Source organism: Panthera pardus, unplaced genomic scaffold, assembly GCF_024362965.1.
Source record: "Panthera pardus isolate Hobbes unplaced genomic scaffold, ASM2436296v1 HiC_scaffold_27, whole genome shotgun sequence".
NCBI lineage: Eukaryota > Metazoa > Chordata > Mammalia > Carnivora > Felidae > Panthera > Panthera pardus.
In genome coordinates, this window is record NW_026526843.1 from 110,581,476 (window position 1) to 110,597,021 (window position 15,546).

The window sequence follows — 15,546 nt, forward strand, 5'->3', positions numbered from 1 at the left end:
TGTCAGAGCCTCAGACTCGAGTTTATTCGCTTTCACCGCGTGACATTAATGCACGCACTTATTAGAGTTGATGAAGAGGCACTCTAGTAAGTTCGTGGGTTTCTGTGTCCAAATACTTGAGTTTTAACACTTGCCCTCGTTCTACATTTAAGCGGATCCCTCACAGGGGGGCCTGATCTCTCCTAGGGCCTTAAACCGGACCCCGGGGGAGCAGTGCGACGTGACCTCGGGGAGCTTCAGTCATCTGTCCTCAAAACCTGTTGCTCACCGTGGTATTGATGATGGGAACGAACGTGCCAGAAAACGCCAGTGCCCCCGCGCATCTCGTCTGCCCTGAGTTCCCACGTCTGCCTGGCAATTCTGGCTGCTCCTGTGCCACCGGGAGCCCGAAGCCGTTCTGCCTTTGTGCGTCCAGTTCTCCCAGCTTACGGGTGGCCAAGCCTGAGAGGCTGGGGCCTGGGCTCGAGTCGCCTTCGGCGTCTGACCCCTTGTCCCCCTCCCCTGCACCAGGAGCTACTGCTCCATGCCTCTGAACCCAGAAGCTCCTACCGCTGCAACAGCGGGTCTTGTAGTTCACTGGGGACGACGGGGCCCTCCCTGGCGGAAGCTCCAGGGCTGAGGCGCGAGTGCCCGGAAGCGGGGGGGCGGGGGTACCCCTTCGCTGAGAACCGCTGGTTCTGCACTGTGTGCTTTGTAACCTCTTAGTCCAGAGACTATCACGCCACATGAGGCTCTTGTGAAGCGTCGGGGCTTTCAAAACCGATCTTTCCCCCGGTTTTGCCTCTCGGCGCATCCTTCCGGCAAATTCCGCAAGCTGAGCTCGGCGGCCCTCTGGGCGCGTGGAGCATTTGCTTTCGTCTTTGCACGATTGCTAATCGTTGCAACGTCTTAAGATGTGCATTCCAGAGGAGGACTTGCCACCCTTAAACCCAGGCCCCCTCTGTAGGCATGAAAAAGCCACGCCCTTCTGTAATGTTAGAGATTGGGAACTCAACATCATAACTAGCTAGGCACGACGTAGTCGGGAGGCAAGATACCGCGTTTTCAAGCTACGTCCGGGATCGTATTCCCAGTTGGCCGAGTAACTGAAATAGGTGTGAAATTCTGGGGCTGTCCGCACAGTGAGGTGCTGGGACTGGCTTCTATTTAGAAGTCCTCTGAGGCGGACCCAGGGAGGGAGGGCGGGCGGGCTCCAGGGTATGGAGGACGTGCCGCCCGGGGCTCACGTTCAGAACGCGCAGCAGACGGTGTTCCTCCCTTGACCTCCCGACGTGTCTCCTCTTTTGTCCTGAAGGTTGTTGAAGTTGAACCTGGAAAGCAACTCTCCACGGTGAGCATGCACTTGGAGCATGCGCTCTGATCGAGCTCGCCCGCTGTCCTTGCTATACTAGAGGCACCTGGAGAGACGGGACTATCTTCTCTGGCTTTGGCGTTGCTAGCAGCCCAAGGGGCCACGCTTGAGGACCAAGCGACCTGCCTCCTCCCCTCAAGCTGCCTAGAACACAATCGAGGTGACCGAGCGTTCACGGAAACGAGAGCCTCAGGATGCGTGTGATACAGCACGTGAGCCGGTTCCTAGCGTCCACGAGTGATAAGCGTCCTAATACTCCAGTAATTCTGTGTCCTGCTCTTCAGCTGAAGAGCCAAAGCACTGAATCAAGCTCCTTCGTTTGGGGAAATAATCCCTCAGGGGCAAGAGGACGGGCAGGGCAGCCTATGGCCTCAGGAAGCCCCCCTCTGCCTTTGGCGTCACTGTTGCACCTGCCTTTGGCCGGCCCTCGCCGTTCAAGTGCATTGACGTCGGGTGGGGTATACATACTCCACGAGGCACAGAAGCCAATCCATTGGGAGGGGGACGAATGTATTACATGTTCCTTTCATTATTTTTTTATTTATATTTTTTAAGATTAAAAAAAAATTTTTAAGTATTTATGTTTGACACAGAGAGAGACAGAGCATGTGCAGGGGAGGGGCAGAGAGAGGGGGGAGACACAGAATCTGAAACAGGCTCCAGGCTCTGAGCTGTGGGCACAGAGCCCGACGCGGGGCTCGAACTCACGGACCGCGAGATCGTGACCCCAGGCGGAGTCGGACGCTTAACCGACCCAGCCCTCAGGCGCCCCCCACCCACCTTCCTAAGTTCTCCCCTGTGCAGCCCGGAAGTGGCATTTCCCAGGCCCCTTTTCCAGTAGGGGGCTTAGGTTCTCCCAGAGTGAGGAGGAAGAAGGGATGGAGAAGCAGTTTTTCTGTGGCGGCTGCCTGGGACAGCCTTTGGCGTCAGCAGCAGGCAGACGTGCATTTGACCAGTGGCCTCTGGATGTCGTCCTGACATTTACCCACTTCATCGTGCAGGAGGCCGAAACCACTGAGCAGGCTTCCCTGCAACCCCTGTGCTTCTCCCCCCATCTCTAGAAACTGCCTCCCTCATCTTGGCCCCCTGCCTCCCAGCAGCTCTAGAAGCTTCTGGTTCTGTATTAAACCACTTCCATTCTGCAGACTGAGAACGTCGTGTGTCCCCTCTCAATCTACCTCCCTCCCTATAGAAGCTACCCACTGTTGGGAGGGAAGAGTAGAAGTTCCACAGGGAGGCCCTTTCTGTTCTCTAGTTTAAATAAGCGAGTACCAGGGCGCCTGGGTGGCTTAGTCGGTTAAGCGGCTGACTTCGGCTCAGGTCATAATCTCGCGGTCCGTGAGTTTGAGCCCCGCGTCAGGCTCTGTGCTGACAGCTCAGAGCCTGGAGCCTGTTTCGGATTCTGTGTCTCCCTCTCTCTGACCCTCCCCTGTTCATGCTCTGTCTCTCCCTGCCACAAAAATAAATAAAACGTTAACAAAAAATTTAAAAAAAAATAAGCGAGTACCTTTCATCAGACCTAGGACTCCTGTGGTCTCAAGATGCGCCCCTGTCTTATGGACCAAATAGGAGACAAGAACGTGGCCTATGGAATTGCACACCATGATCATATATGCAGGCAATCTCATCGATGTTAGGATGTGGAAAAAATGGGTGGGTTAAGACATAAAATGTCGGGGTGCCTGGGTGGCTCGGTCGGTTAAGCGTCCGACTTTGGCTCAGGTCATGATCTCACGGCGCGTGAGTTCGAGCCCCCCCTCTGGCTCTGTGCTGACAGCTCGGAGCCTGGAGCCTGCTTCAGATTCTGGGTCTCCCTCTCTCTCTGCCCCTCCCCCACTCACACTGTGTCTCTCTCTCTCAAAAATAAATAAACTTTAACAATTTTTTAAAAAGACATAAAATGTTAACTCTCAAAAGCCGAACAGGTAGTTTTAAAAGGTTAATGCAAAGAAATGAAGAACTAAAGGCCGATGACGTAAGCCCAGTGAACGAACGGCAAGAAAAGAGCAACGCTAGTCTGAGCTTTGGAACAACCACAGCCCGGAGGAAAACAAAAGCAATCTGATCAGATCTGCCGAAAATTCACACTTATCAAGATTGAAACGTGAACGGACGGCCAACAGCACAAGCAGAGGGTCTTGCCATGAGTGTATATTTTACCTTTAGGCATCGGCTGATGCTAGACAGAAGCCATCACGCTTAGCAGGTCATTTAACAATTTCCTTACATCCAGCAAAGAAACAAAAGAGGGAGCTGGAATGATTCTAGATTAACACTGTCTTAAAGACATGTCGTCCAGATGCCACGGGTAGACTTTGTTCAGATCCGGATTGAAAGACGCCAACAGTAGGGGTGCCTGGGTGGCTCCGTTGGTTAAGCATCTGACTCTTGATTTTGGCTCCGGTCCTGCTCTCACGGTTCGTGAGTTCAAGTCCTACGTCAGGCTCTGCACTGACAGCGCAGAGCCTGCTTGGGACTCTCTCTCTCCCTCTCTCTGCCCCTCCCCCACTTGTTCTCTCTCCCTCCCTCTGTGTCTCAAAACAAATTAACAAAATTTATTTTAAAAAGCCAACAGTAAAAGGCGTTTATGAGACAGTCCAGGAAAGGCGAACGCCCGGTGGATATTAGATGACAGTAAAGAGTTACTCATTTATGACCATGTGGCCGCGCCAGACTGTAATGGTGACCAGAAAAGTCTGTGCCCCACAGCAGCAGGAAATGGATCTTGGTAAACAGCCGGCAGTCTCAACCATACGTCGTGATCCCACTGGCAAAATAGAACACATTCATACCTTTCTGAAATTTGCCAATTTCCTGGGTGCCCCCCCTTCTCCCCGCCCCCCCCCCCGCCATTATGCTCACACGCCTGGGTCCTCTAACCCTCCCTCCCTGCCGTATTTTCTCCATAGCACTTAAACTTGGGACTGCTTATATTAGTTGTAGCCCTCGCCTCTTCCTTTCCCTGTAGGAGGATCTTGCATCCGTCCATTGGCGTGGGGCTCGCGGTTCCTTCTTGAAGACAAAGTCTATCGCCCATGCCGTTGTTGACCCTGAACTCTGCTTTGGCCAACGAGACTAAGTGGCCCTCAAGCACATCAAGTGCCAGCAGAAGCGTTACCACGGCTTCTTGGTCATCTCTCTCCCATTCCCCTCTGCCACGAGCACAGCTTGTGCCACGCAGGGGCTGCTCCTTCAGACTGGTTTCGGGAGCAAGAAGGCATGTTGGGGCGGGACCAGGCCAACCCACCGCCTCCTACACAGCGTGTGAGTAAGAAGCCGATGTGTGTGACTTACTGGGTTTGGGAGCCTCGATAGCACAGCTCAAAATAAGGTGAAATGCAGCCGATGCACTTGCTGCCATCGTGTTTATTTGTACACCGGACGTCCTCCCCGCTAGAACGAACTCTTCATAAGGGCAGCGAGTCTCACTCGTTTGTTTCCTGTGTCTTCAGAGTCGAGAAGGGCGCCTAACGCGAAGCAGGGCCCAAGTATTTGTGCTCTGCCTCATACTCCCAGGAATCAAATGTAGCTTGACTTTTTTTCCTTTTTTTGGTACTGAATTCATCCTGAGCCTTTCCGCAAGTAGGAGAGTTAATGAGTTAATGTCATAAATTGCCATTTGGCCTTTAGATCATTTTCTGCTTGGTCTTGCATACGTAGTGCCAAGCTTTGAAACCAGAGGGAGAAAGAGTGAGCTACCAGAGAACAGTGTGGCTCTGAAGAGAATTAACAACTAAGTTCCCAACCCGTCATCTGGCTTAACGTGACATCTCGGTACCAGCCATGGACTCACTCCTGCCACCTCACTAAATAAATGTCTGTAAGAAACTGAAAACGATGGAGATGCACGGTCCCCCTGAAAACTAAGATGGGCAGGCTTGCTTTGGCTACGGTTCCGGAAATATTTCCACTAAGTCTAAGGTCCTGGGGGCTGGAGTGAGACAAGTCCTGTGTCATCCATTTGAAGATGTACTCCCCCCACCAGCGCGAAAGCACGTCTGATTTCCGGGCGTGTGTGACAACCCGTGGCATCTTCAGGTCTCACAAAGTACGGTCATTGGTGGCCCTGCCATGCTCTGCCCCTTGCCTTTTCATTCCGTTAGGTCAATTCCCAAACACCCGGCAAACCTTAGAAAAGGAGGCAGAGGGAGTGAGCCTCTTTGGGGAGGTGAGCGAGAGACCCCAGGGACCTAGCGTTGCAGGTAGAAGCCACAGCAAGAGCGTCCCTGGTAGCGGCGGGCGCGCACTGGCAACGGGATTTTAAAGTGTATTGAAAAAAGTATTTAACGTGCATTTTAAAAGATGGGAGGAAGCACCCCCGGAAAGGTGCTAAATGCTTGGCAGGCTGCCCGGCAGGGAAGAGTGAAGGAAAGAGTTTGCTCCTTCACACCTTAGGCACCTTCCTGTCTAAGTGAGAAGAGAGCATCGCACTCCGGGGGAGGGTGGGTGGCCCAGTCGGCTGAGCGTCCGACTCTCGATTTGGGCTCAGGTCTGGATGCAGGGTCGTAGGATTGAGCCCCACGGTGGGCTCCACGCTGAGCCTGCTTAAGACTCTCTCTCTCCCACTGCCCCTCTCCCCCGCTCGCTCGCACGTGCACTCTCTCTCAAAACAAACAAAAACCCTCCAAATACTTGGATAACTTACAAATGTCCAAAATGTGGCAAAGGCGAGGTAGGCGTGAGATACGCCAGGTGACCTTTGCCCGGTGGAGAGGAGGATGAGCCACCGGCCCGAGGAAGTGTCGCTTGAGCCCAGACCAGAAGGATGACGAGCGGGGGGCGGAGGGACGTGTGCTTTCAAGGCCAGGGCCACTGAGCAGGGGTGAGCTGCTATAAACACGCCCATGTCTCTTCTAGTAGATTTGTGGTTCTTTCTTGTTTTTTAACGTTTAATCATCTGAGAGAGAGACAGAGACAGAGACAGAGAGAGAGGGAGCGTGAGCTGGCGAGGGGCAGAAGGAAAGGGAGACAGAGGATCTGGTCCGAAGCATCGTCAAGTGCAGAGCCCGATGAGGGGCTCGAACCCACAAGGCATGAGATCACGACCCGAGCCCAAAACCGAGAGTTGGGCGCTTAACCGACTGAGCCACCCAGGCGCCCCTGTGGTTCTTCTGAAGACATCATAAATACATCCGGTGAGCATCTTATCAAAAAGCCTTTACCTTTTTTCCTCATGGGAAAACAGTGGTGCCCACATCATTTGCTGAACAATCCATCCTTTCCCGACTAGTTGCAAAACATCACCTTCATCATACATTAAATCCTGAAAGAAAACAGATAAGGAAGCATGCAAATGTTCAGCTTGACTAGGTATGACACTCGTACGAATGAAAACGGGATGCGCGTTATTCTTCCCCTCTTATCACATTAGCAAACATCAAAAGCAGTATTAATTATTCACGCTGAGGAGAAGTGAATTCGGTACAAACACATCCGGAGGGCAGTTTGAAAATATCTATATGAAGCCTGACTAGGGCCACAATAAGGGGATTTTCGAAATTAAGTAGAGGGGACTTATTCATAAGGAAAGGCATTCGTGCTCCGTCCATCCAAGTAGGTCACGGGAGTGGATGTGTAGCCTGACTCCCTGGTGGATTCTATTGTGTGTTTATATACAGATGTGCTTACATTTCTAGAAGACATGTGGGAAGATATACACAAACATGTTTACAGTGGGCGTCTCTGGGTAGGTGGGATTCTGGGTCTGTTTCATTTCGTTGTGCTTATCTTTCTGATTTGTCTGCAGCGTATTGCTTTCACAATGATTGTTTCATTACAAAAACACAGGCCATATCATGTTCAAATCACTGTGGAAGATAAAAGAAAATAACACATTGCCATTTAGTGGGAGGCAGAAACCGCAAAACCATAACAGGAAAGCATACAATATGTCAGAGGGTCACTTTAGTTTAATGGGACGTACAAATAGATTAACCACCCATATTAAAAAGATTCAAGGATGGGTTCTACAAACAACTGTAGGCATTTACCTACCTTGTCATTTGCTTTAAACATTACAAATAAAGGGCTGGACAGGCGGTGATCCGCAAATAAACAAAAAGTGGGCCGCAGGGACGATCCTGATCCCTGCCAGGTAGAATTACAGGCAAAGAGCAGTCAACGCATCTGGAGTCCTTACATTGGTAAGAGGTTCGAGTACAGGGAAGGCGGACCATAAACCAGTATATGTGATGAATTACATCGAATCCAGAAGGAGGAACCAACACCAGATAGACCATATGGGTACTCGAATAGAAATGCAATAGAAAAAAAAGACCTTATTGTATCTTTCAGCCTTGAACATAAGTAAGCCAAATTAAAGGGCAGATATCGGTAGATAAAGGGTAAAAAGGTATTGTTGATACACATTAGACTCAAAAAGCGAGTTCACCGTTTTCAGGGACGCACGGAACGTTCACCAAATTGAGGACGGACCAAGGTCGCAAGTGTACTGTGCATTCCAGAAAGCAAAGTTACTACGGGCTACAGGCTGCGACGTAAGTGAGAAGTTGAGGGGATAGTTCTGAGACACCACCGACAAAAACGATCATCACGCCTACCTTTCTAGCTACAGCTTCTTTCCCGAACGTTCTCCTTGAGTGCCAGGCCTATACCGTCGTCTCCCCTTACCCACGGACTTCGGTTACCCGAGGTCAACCAGGGTCCGGAAGCAGACGATCCTCCGGGCGCACCATCAGGTCAATAGTAGCCTGACGCCAAGTCACAAGGCCTGCGTCTCCCGCCTCACTTTATCTCATCATTGACACAGGCATTTTGTCAGCTCACAGCATCACAGGAGGAAGAAGAAGGGTGAGTGCAGCACGAGACATTTTGAGAGACAGACCACGTTCACGTAACTTTCATTATATTGTTATAATGGTTGTATTTTGTTATTTTTTTAAACTGGAAAAAATTGACTTATTTATTTATTTTGCGAGAGAGAGAGAGAGAGAGAGAGAGAGAGAGTGTGTGTGTGTGTGTGAGGGGCAGAGAGAGAGAGAGAGAATATCCCAAGCAGGCTCAGCACTGAGTGGAGAGCCCGGTGTGGGGCTCCATCTAACGAACGGGGAGATCACGCCCAGAGCCAAAATCAGGAGTCGGAGGCGCTCCCTACTCTATCATTACTTACTGTTGTTCATCTCTTCCTCTGCCTCCGTGAGAAATTGAACTCCATTTGAGGTATGTATGTACAGGGAAATCGTGGTATATATAGTGTCGGGTACTAAGCGCGGTCTCAGGCTCCCGTTGGGTGTCTTGGAACGTGTCCCCTCGCGGTTAAGGGGACTGCTGTACATCCGGTTGTCTAGTGACGTCTCCACCCGCGAGCCCACAGACACATCTCATCCTCATCACACCCAACTCTTCTCCTGCCTTCTCTTTGCCAATCCACCCCTCTCCAGTCCCGTGTTGTCAACAGCACGCCGTCCACTCTCGCGTCCGGGCCCCTGACACAGCGACTGCCACTGTCGTCCTCGCCGGCCGCGGCCCTCAGGTCACCAGGTCCTGCACATCCTACCTCCCGCGCCTCTCTCTGGTCCCCTGGGCCCCCCAGTGTGTCGTTCCCCGAGCTTGCTGCCAGATGGCATCCCGGAAATGCTCAATTTCCTCCCTGTGAGCACTTCCAAGGCTGGTACGTTTATTTATTTTTGTATTCCCAGGGTTTAGCCCAGCATCTCCCACGTAGAGATACTCAAATGTCGGTTGAAAAAACAAAAGCACACAAAAGCCAAATTTCTTCTTAAAACATGGCCCCATTTCCAGTATGTCTCCCAGTTAAAAATAAACTAATTGTTACTGATGTTTGTACTTCATGAATCCAAGTGTGGCTCCCCACTACCACCATGGGACACGTCACATATGTTTGAACGGTCACGAAAGATGAGTGATCCAGAGGATTCTTGTGACCAAGGCAGACGCGCCTTGTAGAAGAACTGAGGAAATCCTGACCGTTAAGTATGAATATACTGAAAAATTTGTCCAACTCATGAACCAAGTGCTTTGAATAAGTGGCTTGGTGTTCCGGGTGTGTGTGTGTGTGTGTGTGTGTGTGTGTGTGTGCTTAACTAGGATTTGAAGATCTAACTATGACCTGTAAACACTGAAGTTTTAATAAAGCTGTCCTACGTCCTATAGACAATTTATATCTTATGTCTCCAGACCAGCTGGTGGCTGATGCCATTTTGTTTGAGCCAGGCTACTATTTTTCTCTACAATGGAGAGGCCACTTTTTTCATGCTTTGGACTTGGAGGTTAAAAATAAAAGTACAAAGGGTCAAAGATGTGCTTATCGTTGGTATCTCCAATAAAACACCTGTTTCCATCGGCTCTGTCAACTATTCCCTTCTTTTTAAAAAGCTTTGTGATAGTACATTTCAAGAACCTGTAAAAACAGAAGAGTAACAGGAACCCCAGACCGATCACCCAGCTTCAATAATGATCAACTCATGACCAGTCTTGTTTCATCCATACACCCACCCACACCCCTCATTTCCAAGTTGTTTTCAAGCAACTATGACTTACCACGTAATCTAAACAGGTCAGTGTGTATATCGAAAAGATAGAGACTTTTAAAAAAGTAACCCTAGGGGCGCCTGGGTGGCTCAGTCGGTGAAGCGGCCGACTTCGGCTCAGGTCACGATCTCGCGGTCCGTGAGTTCGAGCCCCGCGTCGGGCTCTGTGCTGACAGCTCAGAGCCTAGAGCCTGTTTCAGATTCTGTGTCTCCCTCTCTCTGACCCTCCCCCGTTCATGCTCTGCCTCTCTCTGTCTCAAAAATAAATGAACGTTAAAAAAAATTTTTTTAAAGTAACCCTACTATTGTCACACTTTAATAATTCATTTCTAACGCTATTCTGTAAGGAAAGGAACCAGGGCTCCTCGGAGAAATGTCTGACCCTAGGACTGGGGCAGGGAACATTCCAGGTGAGTCTGGAGCATCCTGTAGTGTCAGAGGGATGTGCTCCACAAAGCACCCACGGTGGGGCATTTCAAAGCGACACAGGGGCCAAGTGAAAGAGCTCCCAGCGGTTCGGTCTGGAACAATTTGAGCAACAAGTGAAGTAGCGTAGGATTAGAACCTGGCGCATGAACGAGATCCCCACGAGTGCACACTGCTGTAAATGAGGGAGCGAGGAAACAAACAAATGGGGGAGAAGAGACAGGAGAACCCCAAATTCTGTAGATTCTCACTCTCAAGGGTGGAGCACTGCTCCCCACTCCTTAAGTGTGGGGTGTGCAGAGACTTCCTTCCAAAGAGGACAGTGTGGACAGGGGCAGAGTGTAGGTTTCCAGTGGAGAGACCCGATAAACACGACCTCAGCCAGGTGATCAGGGTCAACGGCACCAGCCATCGGTCATGCTGATAGCACATCCCTCCGAGACAATGTAATGAGAAGGGCATTTCACCCCTGCCGTCTTCCCCTCCAGAACCCATCACCCCAGTCCCATCATGAGGAAAATCACCAGACAAATCCCAGCAGGGGAACATTCTTCCAAATACCTGACCAGTCCTCCTCAAAACTGCCAAGGTCATCAAAAAAAGGAAAGTCAGAGAAACTGTCGCAGCACAAGGAGGCGTGCACGGTGAGTAAACACGATGTGGTTTCCTGCACGGGATCCTGAAACAGAAACAGGGGAGAACCAAGGAAATCTGAATTCAGGGTGGGCTTTTGCTCGTAATAACGTGTCGATATTGATTCATTCTTTGTGGTGAATGTACTACAAGACACTAGCAAGCGGGGGAAATGGGTGTGGGTACTCTCTCTACTATCTCAGCACCTTTTACCTAAATCTGAAACTATTCTAAAACTTAACAAGTATTTTAAAACTTAACCACTCCTTAAGATCACTAAACATCCATGCAGTATTTAAATTTGTGATTATCCCAATGTCATCTTTTTTAAAAAAAATTTTAAATGTTTATTTTTGAGAGAGAGAGAGAGACAGAGAGAGAGAGCGGGGGAGGGGCAGAGAGAGAGGGAATCACAGAATCCAAAGCAGGATCCAGTCTCTGAGCTGTCAGCACAGAGCCTGATGCGGGGCTCGAACCCACATACTGCGAGATCACGACCTGAGCCGAAGTCGGATGCTCAACCGACTGAGCCACCCAGGCGCCCTTGTCATCTGTCTTTTTCACAGGTTGATATCCTACCTCTTTTAATTGTCTGTTATAGTGCTGTCCAATAGAGATATAATTCGAGCCATACACGTAATTTAAGTTTCCCAATAACCACATTAAGGAGTAAAAATAGGGGCAACTGGGTAGTTAAGAGTCTGTTAAACATCAACTCTTGATTTAGGCTCAGGTCATGATCTCACAACTCATGAGATTGAGCCCTATGTCGGGTCTGTGCTGACAGCACGGAGCCTGCTTGCGATTCTTCCTCCCTCTCTCTCGATGCCACATCCCCTGCTCTCTCTCTCTCTCTCTCTTTCTAGCTCGCTCATAATATTTAAACTTAAAAAAAAAAAAGTAAAAATAAACAGGAGCTCCTGGCTGCTTCAGTCAGTGGAGTGTGATCTTGATCTCTTGATCTCGGGGCTGTGAGTTTGAGCCCCACATGTGCTATCAGGTTTGCTTAAAAAAAATTTAAAGAAGTACAAATAAACAGGTAATATCGATTTTAACATTATTACTTAATCTAACATATCTAAAATATTATCATTTCAACATATAAGTAAATGAAATTATTAAAGAGATAGTATACACTGTTTTTGTGTCTTGTCTTTAAAGCTCGATGTGTGTTTCGCACTTGGGACACATCTCATTTCAGCCTGGCCCCGTTCACGTGCTCACCAGCCACGTGTGGCTGCAGCATTGAAAGGCCCCATCGAACAGGTCAGATGTGGGTCTCTAAGTCCCAGACCAGCAGTATCAGCTTCACCTGGGAGCTTGTGAGAAATGCATATTCTTGGGCCCACCCCAGACCTGCAGAATCAGAAACCAAGAGTGGGGCCGCCCATCTTTATTGTTTGATTTCTCAACTTTTCAGAACCTGGGAGCAGGGGGCGGGGGGAGGGGTGATATTTCCTGGAGCTTGGAAATCTCAACATGCAGCATAAAGTTGGTATCTTATACCTCTCTCTCTCTGTCTCTCTCTCTCTCTCTCTCTCTCTCTCTCTCTCTCACACACACACACACACACACACACACACACACACACACACAGTCAATTATCAGGTTCTGTTGCTTCCTTCTGTAGCACACAGCTAAGTCTCTTCATCCCTTTTGGCATCATCTCTGCTGTGGTATTTTATACACACAAGTTACCTGTGTTGATGGTCAATCCTTCCTATCTTCTTCAGGATGTTATTCACCATGAACCTGAAATAAATTTTTACGTCAGCTGGATACATTTGTAAAATTGTGGCCCTCCGAACTCTAATAGGATTCTCCCCTACCTGGCTAATCTCGTTTCTGGCTGTGTCCTGGCCCACACACTTCATACCAGCCAAGGCATCTTCGTCCTCTTTCCATTTTCCGTACTCTCTTATCATTAAACTCATAAACCCCATTAGAAATATTGAAAGCGGCTCTTTTCTCCTCACTGTGGAAAATGTCCCCATGATCCCATTTTCCTGGTCCCCGCACCTTTGTGTATTCCTCTCCCATTGAATGTGGTTGGACTTGCTCTCTGCTTTCTCATGACTAGATACAGGAGAAGTGATGAGATGTCAGTTTTGAGACCAGATTGAAAAGACTGTGGCTTCTGTCTTGGGCACCCTCTCAAACTGCTTGCTCTGGGGGGAGCCAGCGACCATACCGTGAGGCAGCCCTTGAAAGATCTCAGGTGTGAGGTCCGAGGACTAACTACCAACAACTTTGTGAGTGAGCTGGGAGGCAGATCCCAACTCCACCGCCCGTGGAGCCTTCAGATGAGATCACAGCCCCGCTGACAGCTTGACTGCCACCTAGCGAGACGCCCTGAGATACAGGCAACTGGCTAAGTCACTGCCAAATTCCTGCCCCACGGAAAATGTGAGAGAACAAATGTTTGTTGTTACACAACCATCTCTAACTGAAACAGCCATTCTATTTTTCTGCCCTGTTTTTAAAGGCAAAGTTTTGACGATTATTATCCTATCTTCCCCCAAACCTCACCACCGAACCCTTCTCCCCCTGATTCCCTCCCTCCACTGATAACAACCACAAAATCTGCTGGAAAGCTGTCTGTCGCCTATGGGCACATGGGAAATTCTTGGCGGCTGGTTTCTGTTTCAAGTTCTCATCTCTCGAATCTGAGCTGGGCAAATCTTTGCCCAACATCCCAGTGAGGTTTTGGAGTGAATGCTCTTTCCTGTAAAGGAAAATGTGCAAAGTTTCTTCTTGTTGCATGAAATAGTTGATTTGTGCAACCTGCTCCGGTGGTTATTTGTATGTCTTCTCTCTGATGGAGTGCCTGGCTCTTGTCTTCACTTGTCTTTCAGTGCGTGCGTGTGACACAATGAGGTCAACTCTCAAGAAGAAGAAGGGGTTACTGCATATACTTTGTGGGCAAGTTATGTGTGGTCATGTAGATTTATTTCTTCTTTTTTGGTTTCCCCTTTTATCCTTTTACAGTATTTTCTTGTTGTCTGCTTTTCCTATAATGAGTATATATCTAATTTCTGTATGGGACGTTGATCTACAATGTACCATCAGCGTATGAGGGTCACCGTTTGGAAACGTCGACAGTGTGAGGATTGCTGGTTTCTAATGTGGCATCTTGCTTTATTCATTTACGTACTCATCTATTTCAGAAGTTAGCGTGGATGCTGCTGAGATCCACAGCAATGTTTGTGTTAGAAAAACTGCAGGTACACAAGAAACGACTCTGGTTAGGAAGGTGTGCCCCGAAACGATCCCTTCCTGAGACGCCTGGTTTAATCAGTGACGTGCGAGCTTCCCTCCGTCAGCCGACTGTGGAGAGGCACTGGCCAGAGTGGAGAAGGTTGACAATGAGCACCGAGCTCCACTCCAGACATTGCCAAACGTTTGCACGGCCTGCTAGCGGATATACTTACGACAAGAGTGCGAAGGATCGCGAGCTTTGTGATTATGTAATAAGTAAAGGGAATGATTAAGACGTGGTTGTGGTCACTCTGCTCACGGAACATGTGGCCTCCAAAGATGTTTTCATCGCCTCGGTCCACAGGTGACACGTGGTACTCGTACTCGGAGCCGACTGGTAGAACTCACGTGGCCCTGCTTACGTGCACCAGGGCTGGGTACAGCGGCTTTCCCAAGAAGAGGAAAACGGAAGATGTGGAGAACGCGAAGCGTTGCTTCTAGCACGAGGCTGTCAACGGTTTTTTCAGGCTCAAGTGACTGCAGACATACTTTCGGGCCGGGCCAGGTCAGTGGCCGGGCTGTGAGAAGCTGGCTGGGTGTCGTGCCCGGGTGCCTGGAGGGGGCTGCGTCCGGTTGGGGACCCCCGTTGCCCCTAAGGACAGCAGTAATCCCTGTGGTTGTTGACATGCAACAGTTTGAGTCTTAGGCTCCAGATCTTCCAGTGTTTCGAAAGCAAGTAGAAAGGCCGATTGGAGCGTGAAATGTCCCAGTTGTAAGATGTGGGCGCAGGTGTATGCAAACACAGGCCAAACAAAATGTCACGCAGGCCTAATCTGACCTATGTGTTGCCAATGTCAGATCTTAGGATCTGGGAACCTGGGATTCTGAGCGGCCCTTTATTTATCTGTGAGGTAAAGCTAACCCCAAGTTTCTAAGAAGAATCTTGGCTCTGCCCGTGAGCACTCATCCCCCCGGTCCACCTTGGTTCAGGTTCAGATTCTTCATGTTCACAACAGCCCGTGCTCGGCCCGCCACTAGAGCGGTTGGGGGCCACACCGAAAGGACGACACATTCCCTGCATTCCAGGTCTCTGCCAGGCTGTGTGATCTTGAGGCACGTGGTGAACCACAAGTGTCGAGAGAGATTGAAATGTGGGCCGGGTATTGGGGAGTCATTATGAACTTGGAGGGCTGAACGAGGCCTGGAACAGGAAGGCCCCTGGGTCACCTTTGGATGGGATCTCAGGGCCCGTGGGAAGCAATGAAGGGATCATAAATGGGGGGTGGGTGTCCCACAGCCAGACCAGCATTCCGGACATTCTGGACAGATCATTCTGGCAGCTATTGGGGGTGGGCGTGGGGCGAGCTGTCAGCAGACAGAACCCATCATCCGCTATGCGCAGTGCCCTTGATGGGATCCCGTCCAGGT

At 49.8% G+C, this 15,546-nt stretch overlaps 1 long non-coding RNA gene across 1 annotated transcript; it reads right to left on the reverse strand.

The window, feature by feature from the left end:
- Positions 1 to 5,934: 5,934 nt before the first annotated feature.
- LOC128773751 (uncharacterized) lies at positions 5,935 to 8,181 on the reverse strand. The gene is made up of 3 exons (XR_008418172.1): positions 7,912 to 8,181; positions 6,514 to 7,438; positions 5,935 to 6,248 (listed from the first exon to the last, which is right to left on the reverse strand). It is a non-coding gene; the product is annotated as an uncharacterized LOC128773751 (long non-coding RNA).
- Positions 8,182 to 15,546: the final 7,365 nt, after the last annotated feature.